Source organism: Numida meleagris, chromosome 3 (genome assembly GCF_002078875.1).
Source record: "Numida meleagris isolate 19003 breed g44 Domestic line chromosome 3, NumMel1.0, whole genome shotgun sequence".
NCBI lineage: Eukaryota > Metazoa > Chordata > Aves > Galliformes > Numididae > Numida > Numida meleagris.
In genome coordinates, this window is record NC_034411.1 from 98,844,830 (window position 1) to 98,868,855 (window position 24,026).

The following is a 24,026-nucleotide window of genomic DNA, read 5'->3' on the forward strand; positions in this document are numbered from 1 at the left end:
AAATATGATGAATGGAAAGTCAGGAAGTAGTGCTGTTGTTTTTATTTTTCCAGTGAAGGAGAAGGTGCTGTGGATAACAGGCAGAGATGCTCAGGTCAGGTGTCCTGTGTCAGGGAGAGGGGGTTGAAGCAAACTCCTTCTGTTCTTCCACTGTTCCTCTCCTAATAGATGTTTTGACTTTGCTTTTTTATTGGTTCTCATTATCTTATCTGTGTTCTTACCATAGGGATGACATTTTATATATATATAGGATGTATGTTCTTTGCAGCATCCTATAACAGGATAGAACTTATGCAGCTCTCAAGATAGTACTGTTTTAGTGACCAGTAATGGACCATTTGTGATTTATGTCTGTACTTTTGAGTGCTATCCTGTGTCTGTCCTCTGAAGGCCTCTGTTGTACTCCCTAGAACACTTGTCATAAGGGTTTATTGCGTGTACATTCAAACTCAGACAGACCTACTCACACTAAGGGAGACTTATCTTCTGTTCTTCTTTATAAGCCTGATGTCTCCTTGCACTTTAATCATCCACATGTTTAATGGCATAACAAATCCATTTTCTACTGACCTGGCTCTTAGAAGTGCTAAGCACAATCCCGCAGGAAATTAATGACGGTGTTAAGCACTCAGTGATTCCAAACTATCATATCCCACATATGATGAGCAGTTGTGCAGAGGCAGTTATGCTTAGTAAGAAGTATAAGCACCCTTCAAGGTGAAGAACTGTGCTTTGTAGATGACTCTTAAAACAGAATCTCTTAATGGTGAGTTAGATCAAGCATCCCATGGAGCATTAAATCTCTTTTATTAATAAAGAAATCAATTATCACACTCCAGCAGTTTACCATTAACATTCATTCTGCATCACATAAAATGTTGAACAATCATAATTGTAAGCAAAGAATAAAAACAAAGAAAAGCTATCCTCTAATTCCCCAAATAATATTTTAATTACATTTCCTACAAAAGGAGTACATTCACATTACTAAAAATTAACATAAATCTGAAGGTCCTTAGCTGCTGCCTTAGTTTTGAGTTTTTTAATTAGTTATTGTTGGCATAACTTCACTTTGTTTGGCAAATGTTTTCAAAATGCACCTTTTATCCTAGCCTAGATAAGCATTTAGTCAGCATAATAGTCTCCCAGTATGTGCCCCATAGACTTTACCAGGGTGGGAGTAATCTGCATGCTATGCTTTGATCTATAGAGCACATTTCCTCTCATTAGTATTCCTGAAGATGAGCATGTTAATACTGTGCTCCTCATAAACAATGCAGATCTCATCAAGACACCACAGCTTGCCTGCAGCTTGGGAAGTGGGCAGAGTTCTTAGAAGGCAAAGAGAAAAAAAGGGCTCAGTGAGCATGTGTGCACACTTTCTGCATCAAAGAGTCACAGATATAAATAAATGAATGCTTAGAGAAATTTTAGCTGGTAATTCCTTCAGGCGTGTTTTATAAAACACTACCGTCAAAAAGAAAATGGAGTTTTAATGTGTGTTAGTCAGTAACAGAGAACCACAAGATCCTTTCAGATTTTTATACAGAACAAACTAGCTCAAGGTTTTGCAAATAAGAAAACATTGTATTGGCCAGGTCTGTGCTGATGGTTTCACATCATTACTGTTTCAAATACTGCCATGCATCTGCTTGACCGTTCTTCATCTTTCCTGGTATTCACATTTTCCCGTTGTTTAACAGTTATGAAAGCCTATACAATGCTGAATTTTCAATGATTTTTTTATTCCAAGGTCATATAAAGCTGTCACTTTCTTAAGCACTTTATGGAAAAGAGGTTTGCATTAATTACATTGTCTTGTATTTACTTAAAACAAACACTGACCAGCCTCTACATAACTGATCTGTGTCTTTGGGTTAGCAGAAGCTCTTTCCTTTACAGCTTGGATTACAGTGGAATCAATGGCAGGAGGTTTGGGTATTGCTTGGTAGCAGCTTGCTTTCTTGTGCTGCACTCACATGGACTTGTTCTGTAACAGTCATAAAGATTTTTCAGGACCCTCTCTTCACTGACGCAGTCTCAGAAAGTGAAGCAACCTCAAATTTTAGGTAGATAAATTAAGACAGAGAGTAAACCTTCAGTGTGTCTTGGCTTCTCACTTTCACTCATGCATCCAAATCAAATAACAGCTCCCAGTATGTATTGACAAGAATGGACTTTTGATTGGGATATGGAGGGCAGAACCTTGGAATATTTTACATGGCAACACCAGTAGGAGACACTCAGTGTAATCGGTAGGTCTGTAAAAAAAATTGAATATTTTCAGTGGGAAATTATGCAAAACACATAGAAACATTCAGTTTTGCTGTTAACAGGAATTTTTCTATAGAGAACAATAAATAACATCAGCACAAGATTTGACTTGGTGTTTTAGAATTAGAGGTTCAAATTCACATTGTGTTCCACCCAATAATATGCAAGGTCTTAATTATAGCAGAAGCTTCTGGGCTCAAACTGAATCTGAAACAATATTTGCCACTGCAAACAATCTGAGGATAAAAAAGTTATAAAACCTAAATTAACACAAACATCTGCTCTAAAGAGCTTTGCTGTTTTTGTATTTTATTTTATTTTTTATTTTTAACAGAAGCTGCGCACTGTTGAATTGCATAATAATGTAGGGTTTTTCTTAGTCTTCCTGTGCCAGAGGACTTTCTACAATGAAACCATGTAGTCAGAATAATATGATAATTAAAGTGTTGTAGATTGTAGTGCAGTACTACTACAACTACTGTGTTGTCATATTTTTGTGTTTTAATGCCATGAAATTGTATGTATGTTTCATGTACCTATATTAAAGAATGGAAAGAGGCTGAGTAAGAGCACTCAAGCTTCTTTGTCTTCTGATGTTAGTGAGAGCACAGCCCCCATTAGTTTCTCACTCGGAGAAAGAGAGAAAAAGAGGCTTCTGTGAAGGGTGATTCAGAGTCACTATGGAAATGACTGTTTCCACTCTATAAAGGAGGAACCTGGGGCACCGTGCTCCTGATTTGAACAGCTCAGTGTGAAGACTATTTTGCAGAGAAATGGCTTTGTTTGTTTTGGCTTTATGTTGGTTTTTGATGATTTTGTAAGGCCAACTTTCCTTTGTTAATCAAATTATGGGAGATATCTCTCAGATTCACATTAAAAAAAATTTCCATTATACTGAGTATAGGCACCAGAAAAAGGTTCACACCAGCCATTACGTCTCCTGTTGTGATCCCCTGCTCACATAAATTACATATAATGGGAAAGGAGCCATGGGATAAAGAAACATGATGATCTCTTGAGGTACTTTCTAACTCCTGCAATTCTGTGATTCTGTAATGATAACACATTTTCTCCCTAAACTGCAGCATTAACAGGTAAAATCAAGGTGTGGCATTGACACTAGACTCGTATACTCTCAGGCAACAAAAAAAACCAAAGATTAAAAGACTATTATTTTCTACGATTAGGAAAAGATTAGCCATTCACATTCACGGGAGTTGCAGTTGAATGGACTTCAGAAATCCCTGAAAGTCCAACCTGGAAAATTCTTCCAGATCCAGGCTTATATCTTTTCTGGACAAGAGAGAGTTAACCCAACTGAGAAAGCATCATCCTCTCTCAGTCTTTATTGGGTGTACAGTAGATAGAATGATAGCTAGAAGTTATTTATGTCCATAGAGATCACCTAATCCTAACCCTAACCCTAACTCTATTCCTCACTGAGGAATAGCATTTACTCCATGAATTCTGAGGTTTTATTTCATTTTGAATTTGCCTTGCTACTTGTCTTTTACGAGTAAGAATATTCAAACACTTGGTGAAGGAAGTTTCATTTTCTTTTCCATGAGAAATGTTTTAATCCTAGAATGTGTTGAGGAATTTTGTTTACTGACAGCTATATTTAAGGACTATAAATCATGGACTGTGATAGACTAAAAATCTTGGGAAAGTAGAAATGAGTGTTTTGACAGAAAACCATACTTGCCTCTATACAAGGTTAGCAATAAAAGAAAATGATGAACAGATATTCTCTTCTCCCGTGGGTACAATTACAGGGACACACTAATATCAGTAATGTGATATTGCCTGTCAGTTGTTGCTTTGGGGATACATCTGTGAAGAATCCTCACAAAACATTTGCACTTCCTTACTGGAAGTGAAAGTCAGAGGCCCAAAGTCCTAAAAGCTCTTAGATTCTTCAATTAACTATCAGTTCTCTAGTCATCATCTTTAGGTTGTAAGTATGGCTATTTTTTCTACATTAAAAAAATATAGTGAGCAGAAATCTTGGGATTTCTAGATGCAGATGTTACAAGAAATTGTCAAAATGTTTTGTGAATAAAACCTTTGAAATTATCATGCCAAAGCAACTTTTACATTTCCAGATTTATTTGTCTGGTTTCTTGAAAATGAATATTTTGTTCTCTTGACATTACAGCATAGGAAGGTGCGATTTTATAAGCAGGAGTGTTGCTGCCTTATTTTCTCTTACTTTCTTCTGTGAGTTTCTTTGGCTTCTACTACAAAGTAGAATGTTAATGTAAGGGGGAAGAGAAGACAGGATTTCTACCACTCAGATCCTTGTTTTTGCAAGAGTGGCAGCAAATGAGGAATGGGGTTTTAAAGATAGCTTAAGTCAAAAATGTCACAAAGTATTGACAAATATCAGACAAATTTTAGCATGACAGATAAATTGACCACTAAACTATACTCCAGATCTGATTTCCTTGAGAATGAAATATCAGTCTCCGTATATAGAAAGCTTAAAACAATGGAATTATTTCTAGCGAGATGAGAGAGAGAGAGTGACAATCATTATATCATGCTTTATTTTCTCTATGACCCCAGGCCCTGGTTTAAGTCTATCAAGATCAATTTATGAAGATATTTTACCCTTCATATTGATCAAAATTTATTTTGAATTCCCACTTGAGATAAATGACAATTTCATTTTATGTTCTTTCCCTAGTGGTTCTTTAAAGTAAAATCCAAAGAAATTACAGGTTGTTTTTGTTTCTTTGTTTGTTTGTTTTTTTCCTACAGGGGTAGCTTTACAGGATTTCCAGTGGAATGACATTCTTGAATTTGTTTAGATATGCTTCATCAAGTTTTCACTAAAGTAAAATTTCCTAAGACTGCTGAATTCCTCAGAAATATTTACTGGTTTCCAACTGAGGCAAACTGTTTCATGCCACAAACCTAACTTGACTATAAGAAATTCAAATTATAGGATCAATGTGATGAATGAAGTGGTGGTTTTTTTTTCAGGAAGAGTCAGATGAAAGGAGTCTCATGTAGACATCAGCAGTCCCAATGATTTTCAGAGGACAACTGTGGTTCCAGAAGGGAAAGCCTGAGGGAAGAGGAAGAACAACCTTTATAATCTTATCCTCCTTGTGTGATCAAAGAGTGAGGGTTTTCTTTTCTCTTGTGCCCCTCTCAAAAAACAAACAAACAAAAACAAACAAACAAAAAAACTCAGTAAGTTTTCCTACCCTAAATAGGTCCTGAAGTTTATAGTGGCCTTAGCTAATAATAGCCTTTTTCACTGAGGATGTGGTGAGGTGCTTGAACAGGTTGCCCAGACATTGTGGATGCCCCATCCCTGGAGGTGTTCAAGGCTGAGATGGATGGGGCCCTGGGCAATGTGATCTAGTGCTTGATCTAGTGTAGTAGTTGGCAGTCCTGTCTGCAGCAGGGGTTTGGAACCTGATGATCCTTGAGATCCCTTCAAATACAAGCCATTCTATGATAATTTTATGACAGAGGTGAGGCCACACGTCGACTATTGTGCTCAGTTTTGGGCCCCTCACTGCAGGAGAGACATTGAGGCCCTGGAGCATGTTCAGAGGAGGGCGACGAAGCTGGTGAGGGGTCTAGAGCACAGGCCTTATGAGGAACAGCTGAGGAAGCTGGGATTGATCAGTCTGGAGGCTCAGGGGAGACCTTATCACTCTCTATAACTACCTGAAGGGAGGCTGCAGTGAGCTGGGGGTCGGTCTCTTCTCTCTTATAACTAGTGACAGGATGAGGGGGAATGGACTCAAGTTGCTGCAGGGGAGATTCAGGCTAGACGTTAGGAAATTCTACTTTTCTGAAAGAGTGGTCAGGCGCTGGAATGGGCTGCCCAGGGAGGTGGTTGAGTCACTGTCCCTGGAGGTGTTCAAGAAATGTTTAGGTGTTGTGTTGAGAGACATGGTTTAGTGGGGTTATATTGGTGTTAGGTGGATGGTTGGACTAGGTGATCTTGTAGGTCTTTTCCAACCTTGCTAATTCTATGATTCTATGAACCTGTTAAATTGTCAGTATTCTCTGTTCTCCACTGCTAGCAAAATAGCTCGTGGATTTAGAACAAAATGAATGAAAATGTTATGATTAACTCAAATTATGTCCTTGGATGTATGTTTTCTTAATGCAAAACATCACTCTATCACTGCATTCTATTTAATTAATCGAGTATAGTTCACACATTAAAAATAATTTTGAGATTTTGCCAGTTTTACAAAACCAAGATTTTAACTTGAGACTGTCCAATTTATTGTTTTCCTCAGCAGAATTATCAGCCTCAAGAGAAAAGCATGAAGTAAATGATTATTTACAATACAAAAATTGATCTTAGAAAAGGAAATCAAAATAAGGTTTTATTAGAAAGAAATGATAAAGGTGCAATTATTTAAAAGCAATGATAATAACAGCAGTAAATTATGCTAGGTATTCTAGCTGATCAGAGGAAATTACGTGTGACTTTAGGAAAAGTGTCAAAGGATCTAAGCACTGGCATAGATAATGAGCAGAAATGACAATATGAACGGTACATATCAGGCTTGATGGGGATTCTGCAGACTGCTTCTGTAACAATTCTTTCAAGTCCATCCTTAGCAATAAAACTGCTACTGAAGGCTCACTTGGGCTTTTTAAAATTCTATAGATATTAACAGATTGACAGAGTTGTGCCTTGTAATAATATATCACATCACTGAAAGACCTCACCATGATAGTAACAATGTGCAGTAGTAATAATTTGTTTTAAAGTGTTGTTTTTCTAAAAAGGTTGATGGCTACCAGCTGCTATACTTTGACTGAAAAGACAATCACAACCCTTATTAAACCTTAGGTATGCCAAGCAGCACCTTGAAGACTTGAAAAAGAAGAAATAATAAAATCTTTTAATGGCATAAAAGCATCTGGTGGTGGGAGTGAGGAGGAAGGAGCTCTCCCTGAGGAACCGTGACACAGGGCAATGTGACTATGTCTATGATCATTAGGCAAGAAGTAGTTTGTCAGCTGGAGATTGTGGATATGCATACACTGGAGGTAGAAATCTGGAAATAAGTAATGAGGAAGCAAAGAGATAGAGCTTTATAGGTAGGTTGCAGTTTGAGGAACTGAGGCGGAATATTCAGAGATTCTTGTCTCTGTGCTGTTTCAGAAAAAGTACTTTGCGTATTTTTAAAAGTAAATAAAGTTAAATGAGACAGTGTGTTTGACTGATGCATGCAATTTTTCTCATTCTAATTGAAATAACCTTTCAAGGCGCCTAATTATAACCAATGGTCTTAAGTCAGAGGAGCAATGGTATTTCTTTACTATTGTATTTACATTTCATGTAATGCATCAGTACTGAAGGTCTGTGTTTCTTTCAACATGAAATTACATGAGTCTAATAAGATTTTTCTTGTTGAGGCTACTGATATAAACATATGGTAATAAAGTTGCACCAATGTGTTGAAGTTTGTTTTGTCTAGGATTTAAATCCTCTCTCTGACTACCTTTCCAGAAAGAAAAATAATCCAAAGTGTTAGGGATTTAACCTGCTGCTTCTCCTACTTTTTAAACTTTGAAAAGTGTTCTTGCCAAGTGAATTGAAAAAGTGAACATGCTTTATAAGATGTCATTCTGTAGAGATTTACAGCTTTCCATTTCTATTTAGAATTAAAGAATGATGGTGTAGCCCTTTCCTGAAAAGTCCAATAAAACCAAAGTGATGCACACAGTATATAATGAGAACTAAATGGAGCTTTCAAAAACACTAGTAGTTATGCATCTCTGTCAAGCTGTCATTTGTCACACAATCAAGCCTTAAGCAGGAACCAAGACACAAAACTGCACTACAAAAATAAATTCTTGAAGCTTTGCCGAAAAGTTTTCAGAATAAATTTGTCAGAAATGCCATATTTCTTTAGCTTGCTTAATGAAACTGCATAGTTGTTATCTATGCAAATATTTATTGAATGAATATGAAAAATCACAGTTTCTACCATATGTATGGATTATGATAAATTTAGACTTGAATGTTTGAATGATGTCTTCTGATGGGTAAGACCTTTTAATAATTATAGTTCAAACGCATTAATGTAAATAACTTTTTGGAGCTCTTTTAATGCATGCCTTCTCACACAGCAGAAAATATTCTGTTTTCACATAACTGTGTTGACTGAAAAGAACATCTTGATGCAGTCCATCTTGTTGAGCTTCCCGCTTGAAGCAGAGCTATCAGCAACAATTTGTCAGTCCTGAGTTTGTTTAGGTGAGTCCTGGAATCCTTCAAGGAAGAAGATCTTGCTCCTTCTATGTTTAAAAGTGACACACTACTCTAAAGGTGAAGATATTTTACCCAAAATCCAATCAACATTTCCCAAACTGCAGCTTGTGGCTGGTGCTCTTTGCTCTCATGATTGCCACTTCTGGAAGAAACTTGCCTTCATCATCCTTATGATTCCTTTGAAATAGTTGTGGGTTGCTATGAGGAGTTAAGTCCCTTTGTTCTTCCTTACACCAGTGTGCAAGCCCGTTTCCTGCAACCTCTCTCCATGTGGTCTTAGATACCTTAGCATGTTGGTGATTTCTCCTGGACCTTCTCCACCTTCTTCATATACCTCCTGAATACTAGTAAAAGCTGATAACTTCCTTCAGTCTTCTTCCTACCTTTCTTCTAATGCAGGTCAATAAGAGATTTGCTGTATGGAATAAGAATGCACTGCTTTTTGGCTTTAATATATGTTGCATCCTCAGTGAACCCTCTAACAGAGTACTCCCCTCAGCCTGCTCTGATGCTTGCTGTTCTCCCACCCCAGTTGTTGAAATGGGATCACTTCCTTATTGAACACCTTAGGGCTCCTGTAGCCCCAGCTCCAGTGTTCAACCATGTCACTGTAAGTGGAAATTCAGCCAGATATTTTCAACCACTTTCCCTTGTTCAGTCCACTCCCTCAAATATTTCATGTGTCTTGTTACTTAAACCACTGATGAAGACATTGAAGAAGTCAGCATTGGTCTCTGTGGTACCCTGATCATCCCCAGCCACCAGTAACTAATTGACATTAGCTCTGCAAGGGCTAATGCTAGTGAACATTGTGTTTTCTCTGTTTGGTTTGTTTGAGCTTCAGAGAGCTTAAAAGAAAACTTTCTTCCACTTTCCAGTAATACATTTTTTAAAACCTTTCAAAATAATATCAGAGGTAGAGTTCCAAGAGCCACAAAAGCATTCAGGAAGCATTTTTCTTTGAGCTGATGAATTAGGATCAATTTCTGTGTCTTTTAGCTCATTTCTTATTAGGAAATAATTTTTTTTTCTTCAAAGAGAATGTAAACTTTAAAGCTGCCAAAATATTCTGGAGACTAGAAGAAAAACACCAGCAGTGTCAAAATTTGGCAAAGATTTTTTTTTTTGTTGCTGTTTTTAATTTCTTCTTTCAGAGCTGTTTTTTGCCACTGCTGGCCACAATTTTTTTTCCTGCCTGCAATTTAACTTACTTAGTCATCTTTCCTTATGATTTGTCAGACATCTTAATGTAAGTTAAATTGCAGGTAAAAAACTGTTCCCACAAAGATAGAACCCCCAAAAGACAAATCAAGGTGATCTTGCCCTTTTCATTCTGAAGAGTATACTCGTATTTATTATTATTAACTAGCCTTTTGTATAAATAACAGGTATACATCTTCACTTGCAGTTACAGCATGAATGTTCACTGACAAATACAAACTGCTTAGACACAGTAGAACATGATAAAATGCAGCATAGTAAGATTTACAGTGATGTCTGTGCTGGGGACCACAATATGAATATTTAATGTAAAGCAGGCTGAAAAAGAAAAAAGGTAGATTCTATCTACCTTCAATGCCACTTATCTTTTGACATTCAAAATGCTGTCAACTTACATATCTAGAAATCTGCTTCAGATTCCTTGGAGAAGCTGCCTTAGGCTCACATTGGAGGAGTGTATGAAAAGCGTCAACACCTTGAAGAGCCAAATTGCTCACTGGGGCATCTCAGCATCTCTGGGAGATTCTGTCCTCTGTTGATGGTTTGCCCCAACTTGGAAAAGAATATAGAAAAGTTGTAGGCAACAACTCTTTAAAAACAAAACAACAAACAAACAAACAAAAACAAGCAGGGGAATATTTACTAGCATCTTCTAACAGCCTGTATCTCCATTTTGCAATTGCTAGAAATAATTCAGAAATGTCCAAGTACCACTGCGGGTCATGAACGAGTTAGTCACCTATAAAAAAGTACTATGTAGTCCTCAAATGTGCATCATAGGGCAAATGTTACATAAACATCTGAAAGTGGCAATGTAATCTCGATGAAGTTAACACTGGCTCAAATTTTTTTCTTTTCACTGTATAGAATGATAATCCTAGAAGCTGGAATGAACAGCAATTCAGTAAGACCTTTAATATGATCTGTGCTGCTTAAGATCACTGTGATATTGGCAAAGGTGAGAATGGGAATGAGCCTTCAAATTCACTGCCACCTGGACTTTCATTTGGCATTTCGGGAGGCAGTGATCCAATGAGTTCTGCTTGTTTTAAAACAACTGACACTGCTTTCATGTATAGTATATAGATACTTCTTTTTTAACAGCTTAAGCTCCGTTGTCCAACTTTAACTTTTATTTGTTTGACTTTAAGGGTGGTAGAGAGATGTTAAAATCATGAAGATAGAATGTTGGCTGCAAACCAAAAGAATGGAAAAAAAATTAAACAAAATAAAGGAATATTTCTGGAATGGATATAGTCTCTTTGGCTTTTCTCATTTTATGTTGTTAGAAAACAAACAAACAAACAAACAAAAACAACCTTAAGGTGTTAATATATCTCTATTTTTATAGACCACAGCATTGTCTGGCTGGCTAACAGTCAGCTGAGTTTTTGACAAAACGATATAAACTTATAGAAAACACCAGCAGAGTAACAGCTGCAAATACTTTTAGATTCAGTTCAAAGGTAGGAAATACATGCAGGGCTAGATAAAACCAGATCCAAGTATTTACTGAAGTTTGGAACAAAAAAATAAGGGCCCGTATTCTTTCTGCTGCTTCCAATTGAGATTCAAACCTGCAGCAAGACCAACTTTCACATCAAAAGTTGAAGCAGATATTAGCCTTGTGCAGTTTTTGATTTGTTCCTCCTTGCAGCCTTTCAGTCTCAGCATCTTCTCATTGATAACCAATGTAATGGAGCAAGGCAGTGCAGATGTTACACTAGGGCTGCTCCAAAAGTAACACCTCCTACATTATTACATTGACCCACATCATCAGAGGCAGATGTGTTATATCAGTAGAGTTTGAACCTTCCCACCTTCTGTTACATTTTGTTTCTGTGTGACAGATGGCAGTAGAGGGGCACTCTGACAAATGGTGTTAGTCAAAGATGTACATATGAAAAAAAGGAGTATCCTTAAATACCTTCATGAGGAAAAAATTCCACCCGTTGACATTCATCAACTTTTACTGAACTTTGATGGAGACTGAACAGCGGATGTGAGCACAGTGGGGCGGTGGGTAGTGTTTCAGCAGTGGTGGCAGTGATGTGAAATGTAAGTCACTTTCTGGATAGCTACACACAGCTGTCGCACCACAAAGATCAGCTTGTCTGTGTGAATAAGCTAATGGTGATGAATAAGCTGAAAAACAATGTTTTGTAGCTGATAATTTCCTCTGTCGAGTAGTGATATTGTGCTTTTTGTATCTGGTGTAGTTACCATGGAAAGAATTAGGAGGCGTCACTTTTGACCTATGTAGTTACGCCATTGAGAGATATCCTCTTCCCAGGAACATTAGAAATCTAGTTTCTAGGTGATTATGTGAGTTTTCTTAACTGTAACACTTTTTATGCCAGAATGTCCTTTACCTACACTTCGGTGTCTTGAATCCTATGTCCTGAAGGAGTTGCATACTATATTTTTTGAATTATTGCTTTCTAGGTCTATTGGTTCACCTGCGTGTTTCCATGTGCTGTGGATCTCAGCAGATGCTTTCTTCTGCCATCCTCACTCTTTGAATCTCTGTAGACATAGAACATTTTTAGGGTGATTGAAGGAATACTAGCCACAGTTTTTACAACATTCTGGCCTCAGCTTTGCATGTTTTGTCTTCCTACTCTAGGAAAAATATAATAAATGCTACTAGCCCCAACAGTTAAAGTTGCTTCTTGTGCCAACAGTCTGTGTGGAGGAATAGCAGTTCTGCCCAGAGCTATGAACCATGTTCAGTCCACAGTAGGATGTGTATAGAAGATAACTTTCTGAAAGGAACAACTAAGGGAAAAAAATACCTCTCTGTAGGGACAAACTATGGAAATGGCTGTCAGTAAGGAAACAAGTGAACATACATTAATAGAGAGTGCCCAAATAATATTCTCCAAAAGCTAATGACACAGGACAAAGCAGAGAAAAATTGCTATCTGTATGTGAAGCACAAGGTGGATAGAAACAAAGATAGTTCACAGAGAATAATAAAGAAAACATGAAGATAAAGGGACAGGACACCAAAATCTGTGAAGAATATTTACAAGTATAAAGCATTGATAACAATATGCAAAGGCAAACCTGTGAGAAAACCTATGGAGAAAACTGTAATGAAAAATGCCCTATCTGTAGGTTAATTATAGCCTAAAAAACATTATGTCAGAGCATGCAGACAAGAAAAAAGAAAGAAAGCAATTCATCACACTGGGGACAGAAGCAATTAGTTGAAGAATGAGATTTTGCATAAATGTGACTAGATGAAAAAGAAATGGTTTGTAAAGTTTGATGTAACGCTAAGTATAAAGACAAGTTGGCAGAAGAAAAACAAGTAATTGAAGGCCAAATAGAAAGTCATGTATGGGTGACTTCACTAGCCTGAAACAACTTTCTCCTTTTTATTCAAGAAGCACTCTGCAGCTAAGCAAAGCAAAACTGTAATTTTATTGAGGACATATTATTCATATGTAGCAGAGCAAGGAAAATGCACAACCTGAAATTTCAAGTGTACCAGAAAACAAAGGAACCATCACTTTCAACTAAAACTGTTGCAGTATTTATGCGAAGGTTTTTGACACTCCCTAGCCATGTTATACCTAAGGAAGGACGCAATGCTTCAACAAACATAGCACCTTCCCTTAAGTGTTCAGAGAGGTTCTGGGGAAAAAAAAAAAAAAAAAGAAAAAAGACCACAGCTCAAACCAAATAAAACAAAAACCAACAACAAAATAGAAACCAGCAAGTAATTAATCAAACTGGAAAAGAAAACTTCGAGTCAGAGGCTCGATGTTGAATGAACAGTATGACAGTCCTTAAGAAAGCTCTATTTTCTAAAATTTAAGCAATTTATGAATTAGGTCCCCACTGCCAAGTATTTACAATGTGAAATATTAGTTCATTATAATATGTTCAGCAGGTGAACATATTTATGTAGTCAATTACTATTGTCAAAGGTAAATACTGGTTAATAATACTGCATAAAACAAGTAATTAATTGATACTTGACAAGAGCTTTGGAGATTTTCTATATACAAACATTGAGAATACGATTTGCAGTCTATTAAGATAACTGATCTCCAAGTGTGTCAGAAGCCTCTCAAATAGGCTGTAAATCAATATACAACAGATGTTTCAAAAATAAAATGTGTATAGCATTACCCTGGAGTGCTGCTGCTATAACAGGTAGTGACGAACTATCCCCTACCATATGGAAATATTACAATGTAACTGAAGGATTATTCATACAATATTGTGCTGTGAAATGGGCCTTGGGCCCTTCTTCCTTCAAAGCCTGCTTGGCAGCTTCTGCATCAGGTGCAGTGTTGCCAGCAGAAAAAAAGATAAATGCAAATTAGAAAGATCTAGCTATGCTGTTCCCTCGTAAAAGGGCTTTAAAACAAAGCTGTTTGTAAAATGAAACATGCTTCTGCAGGGGATTCTCAGGATGCTTTGCTGCAGAATTTGATGATCGTTTTCCACCCTGCCCCAGACTGTAAAATATGAAGAGGCCTAAATCTAGCACATGTGGCAAGATAAAGAGCTCCCAGGAGGTAAATGGGCAGGTCCTAGCACCTCCAAGGACAAATCACACCCTTAAGGATAATTTATGGTGTAAATCCTCATTCAGAAAACATAGCTAAACACCCTCATGTACCACTGAGTGATGGAGTTTTGTGAAATAAATTGTTCTGCTGAGCTTTGTTAGGGAGAATAGACACGTATTGATTGATTGGGTATAATAGAACACAGAGCTCTGAAGAACCTGACCCAGGAACCAGCCACTTGCACAGTGTGTACACCAAGAAAGGTAGGTGCTGTAAATGAAAGAAGTGAAACCTCTGTATTTTGTAGTTTCTTTTTCTCTCTTGCTTTCTCTCTCTCTCTCTCTCTCTCTCTCTCTCTCTTTTTTTTTTCCCCGTGGGCAAACAAAGCTCCTCTTTGCAGTGTTCTGTGCACAAAGCACAGGCTACAGCTTAAACTGGGCAAGTGAATGACAAGTTTTAGCAGTATTTTCCCTTCCAACTCCACATACAGGTCATCTCCAAAATGTACTGTACAGCAATCAGCAGCTGCAAGGATAAGAAATTACTTCTCAAATTTGACAAGTTCTTCCAGAGGTGACAGGCCATTTTTTCCAGGTTCATGACCCGATTTTAAATAAATAATTCCTATTCTGCCTCTCAGATGGATGTACATCCCAGAGTTTTTGAATGACTCAGTTTTCCATATCTCTTTTCAATGACTATAAATTATCAGGGAATCAAGGAGGTGAAGGAAAGAAAAAAGCTGCTAAGTAACACAAACTTTCCCCTTGCCAATCCAGCATTGTCTTTCAAAATGTATTTTGTAAAGCTTTGTCCAACTTCCTACCAAATGTTATGCCACACAGACCAGTGATTTATTGGGCACAGTTTTTAGGAGCATTTTCTTAAAGGTTAGGTTGTCTTTTTGTCTGTCATCTTCCAGCTGAGAGCTAAAAGACAAAGGGAGTAGATTAATACTGAGGGGAAAGAGTAGAAAGGAACTGTGAGGGAGTTGGAGGGAACAGAAGTAACATGGAGGAAGGAGAGGTCAACAAGGAAAAAGAAGAAGCTGAGGTTATTGCTGGGTAATAGAATACAGAATCTTGTGTGGTATGGAGAGGGATGTGAGGGACAGGCTTGGGCATGAAAGCTGATGCCTCAGTCACACCTGGAAATGCCCAGAAAAATACCCAAGGATCCGCTGACCTTGGGAGGGGCCTGGTGTCACCTTTTTGGTTTGACTGATGGCCAGTGTCTCAGCCAGCATCTCAGCCAGCTCTGGGACTGGGGCCAACTACAAATATAAATAAAAGCTGGGGTGGGAGGGGGAGGAATGAGTGGGGCATCCTTTCCCCTTTTCTTTTTGGTACTATAAATAGGGACTAGGAGGGGGCGGTTTGCACTTTTTTTTTTTTTTCACGGCTGCTATCCCACTTCTGCTGCTGCTGCCTTTCTTCCTCATGAGGAGCACCCTGCCGGAAGGCCTGACAGTGGATCCAGAACTGGTCATCTAGATATTCCCTTTCATTTCTCCTCTTTTCCTTTCTCTCTCTTTCTCTTTATGTCATTAAGTAATGCAAGGCTTACTTGCTTACTGCTATATCTCAGATAGATATAATTGTGGGAGGGATAACTATTTTGTAGAATTCTCCTATTAATGTTGATTTTTTTTCCTCTAAAGTGTGGATCTTGAATGTTGTTTCATCTTAATCTGACTGGGGGGATTTGCGAAACTGGTCACCCTTCCATCCCTTCCTGGATGGGATGTGACAAGGGAATGGAAACCAGGCTTTATTATTGCCTCTCTAACAGCTACGACAGTGCAGCTGCTATTAGCTAACAAGCACTGCACTGCCTCACAGCTGCACTCCTCCACATATGCTATGACAGACTGTTTTCAAGAATAAAATTGGATTCCTTTTTATGGCAAGCTATTATATTTCTTTTTCAAAAGTGGAAAAAATGCCAAAGATTAAAAAACTTGTGATCTAGGGATTATCACTTGCTGATATACTATGATTGCCATATTCTGCTCAGATTAGCGCTTGCATTTTTCTTGAAAAATGTGTCATGCTTTGATTATAAAAACCATGACTATCCCAAATTGCAAACTGATAGTGGAAAAGACAACTCCTTAGGATGAAATTTCTTTTGAATTGTTCAAATGCTGAAAGATAATCAATTGCTTTGAAATTGCACTGTTATATTCAAACTGTGCTGTTTACATGCAGCACTACTTTTTCTAACCTTAGTGTTCAGCCATTTTTTTCCCTCAAAATTTTCTGTCACTGGATTTGATTCTGATAATTTTTTTTCTCAGTATTGATATAAATAATGTTTCACTTTACTCATGAATTTATATTAGTCAATGTTTTGAACAATATATGATTTGTTCGAAATATTGTGTATGAAGGGGGTATTTGTACTTGTAATTTGTATCTTATTACATGCTTATCTGATGTGCTGGAGACTGCTCTTTGCTGGTATACAGGACCAGACTGTCAGGCCTTCATTCTGTGACATTAAAGTCACAGAAGATTTATAATCTACTTCAGAACAAGTTCCTACTCATTATCTCTACAGTAGTAGAGGAACAAATCTTAAGTGTGTAACAGCGGGACTCCACCACAGTTCCAATAGCTGATCTGGACAAGAACACTTCTGCAAAGGAGATCTCCTCTCATATAGAAGATTTAGAAGTACATAGGTCTCTCTGAAAGTAATTATTTTCATGGAAACTACAACAGATATAAAGAGCACAATAACACTGTTGGATAGAGCAAATTCTGAGCTACAAAACACTATTTTTTTTTTAGCATAGTCACCACCAATAGCTTTTCATTTTCACCAGCAAAGCACCAGAGCCTGCATGCCACTCTCAAAAAAAGTCTGCACCAGCGGAGGTGCCCCTCTGTTGCTGTTGCCACCACTGAAATGCACCACCCACCGCATCACTGTGCCTATATCCACTGTTTGGTCTCCATTAATGTTCAGCAAGCTTCAGTGAATGTCAGTGGGTGCAGTTCTTTCTGCATGGAGGAATTCAATTCCACCTCTTTGCTTCATACACTCCTCCATGTCAAACATCATTTGTCAGACTGCCCTTCTACTGCCATCTGACATACAGCAACATTATGTAATGGAATGTTGGTAGGAAGGTTCAACTTCTACTGTCATACCATCAACATCTGCCTCTGATGTTATGGGCTGATATGATAAAACAGAAGGCATCACTTTCAGAGCAGCCCTTCCATTGTGGCAAATCTCTAAATCCACCTTCAGTGAGTGGAGCACTGCCCTTCTGTGGGATACAGATTTGCTAAAAATAGTTAAAACTGTAGCAGAAAAGACAAAGCAGATTACAAGGAAGTGTTCTCAACAAACAAAATTTGATGATACACTTTATCACGGTTTTGGGTTTGCAGCTACTTGTAAAAATCCTGAATTGGAAATAGATAGGAGTTCACCAGAGGTGAAATAACTTTTTCTGTTTCTTTGTTTCATTCTAAAGTTGAAAATACAAGGCCATACTCATCTAGCAATTATGTTGTGTGCTCAGAACTGTGAAAAGACATTCTTGAGAGAACATGTCCTCCCACACTTCTATTATTTTTCTCCTTTTTCATGACCCTAATTGCTGGCACATTTCAGAGCTTCATAGCTGTCATAAATAAAATGCAGGAAGTCAGGTCACCAACATTTGTTTACCAATGGATAAAGTAGGTGAAATTCAATATATTTTCCCGCAGAAAGTTCCTGCTTAAAGCACTTTATTATCTTTTTATTTCATTTTATGATACTTAATCTAACCATCCACCCTTAGCAGGGGGTTGGATTGAGGATGTCTAGAGGTCCCTTCCAGAACCTATAATTCTGTGATTCCACTATGACCAAACTTCATGCTGATTCTTTTTACTTTTTTTTATTAGCCTATCCTTCCCATTAAGACTGAAAGGGTTTTCTGAGCTAAAAATTCTTCCTTTTTTTTTTTTGTATTATTTTTATGAAAGAGTTCATTAAATCTTTTTACCATGCCCCATGTAATTCTTTTGAAGTGGTTAATGTAAAAAAAAAAAAAAAAAGATGGAAAACAAACTGTCTTTTATAAAACTGAGTCATTTTATTTTCTAATATCATAATGTAATTAATTGAATAGTTAATTTATTTTACTGCATGCATTATTATTATTCTTTAATGTCTCATTATCTTTTTTCTAAGAAACTGGTGATCAATATGGTGAATGTTTTGAAAGTTAGTTGGCTATATTTTCTGAAAATCATGAAAAATATAAGAAAAATCATATTTTTTAAAAATTTTGTTCATTTTGTTTTGTCTTTATAGATGTATATACATTCAAAGCCACTGATGAGGGAGTTCATAAAAGTCAAAACTGTAATGAAAATTTTTCATTTGATATCACTAGATATAAGGGTAAATACATCACAGACATCAGCAGTTCCAAGCTCTGTGGTATATGATGTACTATGTTGGTAATGTTGCAAGTACCACAGTGGGTATCTTCTCCAAAACCTGATGCAGAGAGGTACACTGTTCCTGAGCACAAGTGCTCACTTGTGCCAAGGAGCTCGTGCTACAGGTGGCTCTGTGAAGGCTAGGTTAATTATTTGTTCCCCAATGTGTTTCTTCCCTTGATTATAAACAGATTCTTCATTTTCATTGTACATAAAGTATTGTTACGTGTTCCTTCTGATTTCATTCATAAAATAAAGTACCCATAAAAGAAGGAGCTTTTGGTGAATCATTGTCTCTATCCTCTACCACAGAACAGGAGCAAACTTGGCAAATAATTTTCCAGTTTCTTTTAACAATGTGAAATGACAGAAGCCTTCTCAGCATTTTCAAATAGGTAATTTCTGAACTTCAGTACTGTTATTAATAGACAATTTTCCTAACACCTAAATGTAAATTTCTTCTTAATTTAAGCCTGTTACTTTTTATGTTTTCTACCACAAACATGAATAAGAGGTTATAATTTCCCCTTTGAAGTTGCTTTTTATAGATTGTGTCTTAAGGAGTCTCTCAATTATTGAGTTAATGGATATTGTCAGGCTCATGCTTTCCACTGGAAATTGACATTTTCCAATGAAGATTAGTTCAATTAAAGAAAAAAAATGCAGTCAGCTGCAATTATGTAATAAGTCACACAGCTCTTTATCTGATAGCGGACAGCTTCATATGCAGTAGATAGACCGCTCAAGATAGCTGCAATAGTACCAAGTCAAATGAGTAATAGGAACAGCATTTGGCCATAGAAGTCCTAATTCGTGTTCCATCACATTCTGCATAGGATACACTTTAACATCAGATTCCAAGAAGCTGTGTAGTAAGATGCATATTTACACATTTAAAAAAATAATTATGAAATTAAAGTGGAGGAATAAGCATGTTCATAATTAGGGAATATGAGTAGGTTGGACAGGATGTTAGGAATCAGTGGTTTCTAAATGCTACCTCAGAAATGGAAACAGAAAGAAGAGTGGCATTCTCCTAGATCGGTAACCTTTTTGTTGTTGTTCTATTATTTTATTACTGGTTGTTGTTGATACAACCTTTTTTTTTTTTTTTTTTTTTTTTTTTTTTTTGTAACACAGTCAGTCATAGCTACATGTCTCTCCTGTACTGAGGACTCCACATCTGGACACAGTACTCCAAGTCAGGTCTCACTAGCACAGAGCAGAGGGGCAGGATCACCTCTCTTGCCCTGCTGGCCACACTTCTTTTGATGCAGCCCAAGATATGATTGGCTTTCTGGGCTGTGGAGGCTCATTGCTGGATTGTGTTCAGCTGCCATCCACCAGTACCCCCAAGTCCTTTTTGGCAGGGTTGTGTTCAATTCTTTTGTCACCCAGCTTGATAGCAAGCATTGCCACAACCCAGGTGTAAGACCTTGCATTTGTATTTGTTGAACCTCATGGTGTTCTCCTGAGCCCACTACTTGAGTCTGTCTAGATCTCTCTGAATGGTATCGCATCCCTTGGGCATGTTGACTGCAACACACAGCTTTGTGTCATCTGAAAACTCACTGAGCTTGCACTTGATCCCATTGTCAATGTCATTGATGAAGATATTAAACCGTACTGGTCCCAGTACCAACCCTTGAGGGACACCACTTGTCACTGATCTCCATCCATCATATTATGGTTGGACATGGTTATCTTAGAAGTCTTTTCCAACCTAAATGATTCTATGATTCTATGACTGATTCTTATTTTTTTTAAATGTGTGTCACTGTGAAAGAGATATGTGTACAATGCATATATTATACTCATCAATTATTATTAAGAATATTTTTGTTTTCCATTTGCAAGTCATGCTGGCACATTTCCCCAAGTAGAAGATATATATTGCTAGTTAGAGAGCTCCACTGGGAAGAAAAATCTTGATTTGAGAACGAATACTTATTATTTAAAATTGTTCAACTGAAAATTCATGGACTGGCAATTATTGCAGATTATGAAAGCACTAGTGAAATCACTGTTTGCTGGAGTAATAAGAAGAAAGAAGGCTTAGATTAATATTTTATCTATTTCATTTCCTTCTGGTAATTTAAGTAATTTTGCATGCCTCTAAAATAGTTCATGGCATGTGTTTACTCTTAAGAACTTTGCCAGCAGCAGAAACAGGAATCCTTACTGTTGCACAGTCTCAATTCATTTAAATTTCATAAGGACTTACTGATATTCACCATATCCTCTTCCAAGCAAAAGTCAAACAAATGTTTAATTAAAAAGTGTTCTTATATTTATTATTCTGATGCAGCACCATTATAGAAAGCTTTCCTTCATCATCCCCATTAGGTGGAGTTCCCATTATGATGCTCAAGGGAGAAGATTTTGGTTTGCTCAGGCTGAGGATGGGGAGTTTGAGGTATTGGTTGATGAAAACTGGTAGTAGGATGCAGAAAAAAAAAGAAAAGAAAAGAAAACGAAACCACAAAACAACAAATAGTTTGATATTCTTTCGTAATGGGATTATTAATACAGCATGGGAAGAAAAAAGAAGAAATAATAGAGTTTTGTATATAATACAGTTTTTCTTCTTGAAGCAGTGGGAAACTGCTGTTCATTAATGATCAGAGGTGTTCCTTTTACTGAGTGCCCAGAAAGATTTGACTTTGATGACTCCTGGTAACATTAGTTACTTGTGAAAAGAAGTCTGTTCATTGTTCCACAGATAAGATACATCGTGAGTTTTGAATTAAAAACAAACAAACAAAAAAACCCACCACATTTACATCTCTGCTGGATTTCAGAAAATGTGTGTTTAGCACCTTTTGGGGTCAACTTAACAGTAGGTTTCCTTCTTTGGCTGGGCATTACAGACATTGCTGGGGCTGGACATAGGTTCATTCTCTTGTGTATTTGGCAATGTGAAGAAAATAGTCACAGTGCGACTTGGAAGAAGACATCTGAGCCAGAATGAACTGCAGATTCACGCAGTCAGCAAAATGTAGCTGTTGTCTTATGTTAAGGGCTCTTACCACACAGATTGTTATCAGCACGTGACATGAGAAAAAGATCATTGCTGTTGTCATTTGATGTCCAGACCTTTATATAAAATAAAGAGGAAATTAATACTTGTAGCATAGAGTATTTTTGATTCCCTTCTTTCAGTGCTAGATATAACTTTGGTAGTGAAGACAGTGAAGGAAAGTCTGCATTTCTCCTCTTACTCCTCAAATTACTTTTGGCTTAGCATAGCTGATATTTACAGGAAAGCATACTGACCTCCCACTGTGCTATGCATGGGTTGTAAATGTAAATGCAACTGCACCAGCTTAAGGAGATCTGGGAATAACATCTGATATTAGTCCCTTCAGTACTTATTTATTAACTAAAAGTCCTTCTAGAGATCAGTAAGAAGATTGGCACTGTCCCCTGCTGTGTGACTTTTTAAAGCTTTGCAGATGCAAACCAGTGACTTCAACTGTGACTTATACATTGACAAATAATCCATTATATTTCAGAGACCTTTGGCTGCAGTGAACATCCCTTTCCACGAGCTTTCATATCCTATATTATGTCACTAGTTTTTCAGAGGTTCATAAAATAACTCAGCATTCTGCATTGGTCTACCAAAATTAGAAAAGATGAGTGACACAGGGGCAAACTCACTACAGATGAAAAATAAGTATTTAATAAAAGTTCAAAAAAATACTTGTACTAAATAAAGCCAGTAAGAAAACTAAAAGCTTACTGTATTTTCATGTGTAGTCTGCAGCTTCTGTTTTAAAATGAAACAAATCATAGTGAATGTAACTCGGTGATATTACTGCTTTATGTAAGAGCTGATTTGAAATTAATACCTCTTATTTTATGATGTTTGCCCACAACGGCAGAGACAGATATTTGTGGTATGACAGTAGAGGTTGAACCTTCCCACCAGCATCCCATTACGTGTTGTTGCCATGTGACAGATCGCAGCAGAGGGGCACTTTAACAAAATGTCATCTGACATGGAAGTATGTATGAAACAAATGCATGGAATTGAATTTCTCCATGCAGAAAAAAACTGCACACATTGACATTCTTTGATGCTTGCTGAACATTTATGGAGGCCAAACAATGGGTGTGAGCCCAACAAGGAGGTGAGTGTGCATTTTGGCGGTGGTGACAGACATGAAATACACTCCAGGTTCTGGACAGCCATGCAGATTTTGATGAGTATGGCATGCAAGTTCTTGTTCATGTCTGGTGAAAATGTATTGCTAATGGTGGTGACTGTTGAAAGATAGTGTTTTGTAGCTCAGAATTTGCTCTCTCAAATAGTGTTATTGTGGTCATTGTGTCTATTACAGAATCATAGAATCACAGGGGTTGGAAGGGACCTCAAAAGATCATCGAGTCCAAACCCCCCGCTAAAGCAGATACCTTACAATATGCCACACAGGTAGGCATCCAGACAGATCTTGAAAATCTCCATAGAAGGAGACTTCACAGCCTCTCTGGGCAACCTGTTCCAGTGCTCCATTACCCTTACTGTAGTGAAGTTCTTCCACATGTTAGTACGGAACTTCCCATGTTCAAGTTTTCCAGATTTACTCCTAGTCCTATTGCTACACTCACTGAGAAAAGCCTGGCCTCATCCATTTGCCTCCCACCTCCCTCTAGATATTTATAAACATTTATCACGCTCCCTCTCAGTCTTCTTTTCCCCAGGCTGAATAGACCCAGGTTACTCACCCTTTCCTCATATGGGAGATGTCCCAGGCCCTTCATCATCTTTGTGGCCCTTCACTGGACTCATTCTAGAAGATCCCTGTCTTTTTTGAACTGAGGAGCCCAGATCTGGGCTCAGTAGTCTAAATGTGTCCTCATCAGGGCAGAGTAGAGGGGGAGGATCACCTCCCTCGACTGGCCATGCTCTTTTTAATGCACCCCAGGATACTACTGGCCTTCCTGGCCACCAAGGCACACTGCTGGCTCATGGCCAACCTGTCATCCACCAGGACACCCAGGTCCTTCTCTGCAGAGCTCCTCTCCAGCAGGTTATCCCCTAACCTGTACTGATGCATGTGATTATTCCTCCCCAGGTGCTGGGGAACACCCCAAGTTTTCCCAAAAGGGTTGCCCTCCGGGTCTGGTGTGGGGAAAGCAAGATCAACTCAATATGAGATGTGTCCGAATTTTTGTAGCAACATACCATCTTATATAGCATACTTGCTTCCAGGATACAAGCTCTATGCGACCAAGCGTATAAGAGAACAATACCATTACTCAGGCTAATTTTGTGTACAGTAC

At 37.7% G+C, this 24,026-nt stretch overlaps 1 long non-coding RNA gene across 1 annotated transcript; it reads right to left on the minus strand.

Moving 5' to 3' along the window:
* LOC110395248 lies at positions 929-23,670 on the minus strand. Its single transcript, XR_002436258.1, has 3 exons — positions 23,469-23,670; positions 10,153-10,309; positions 929-2,261 (listed from the first exon to the last, which is right to left on the minus strand). It is a non-coding gene; the product is annotated as an uncharacterized LOC110395248 (long non-coding RNA).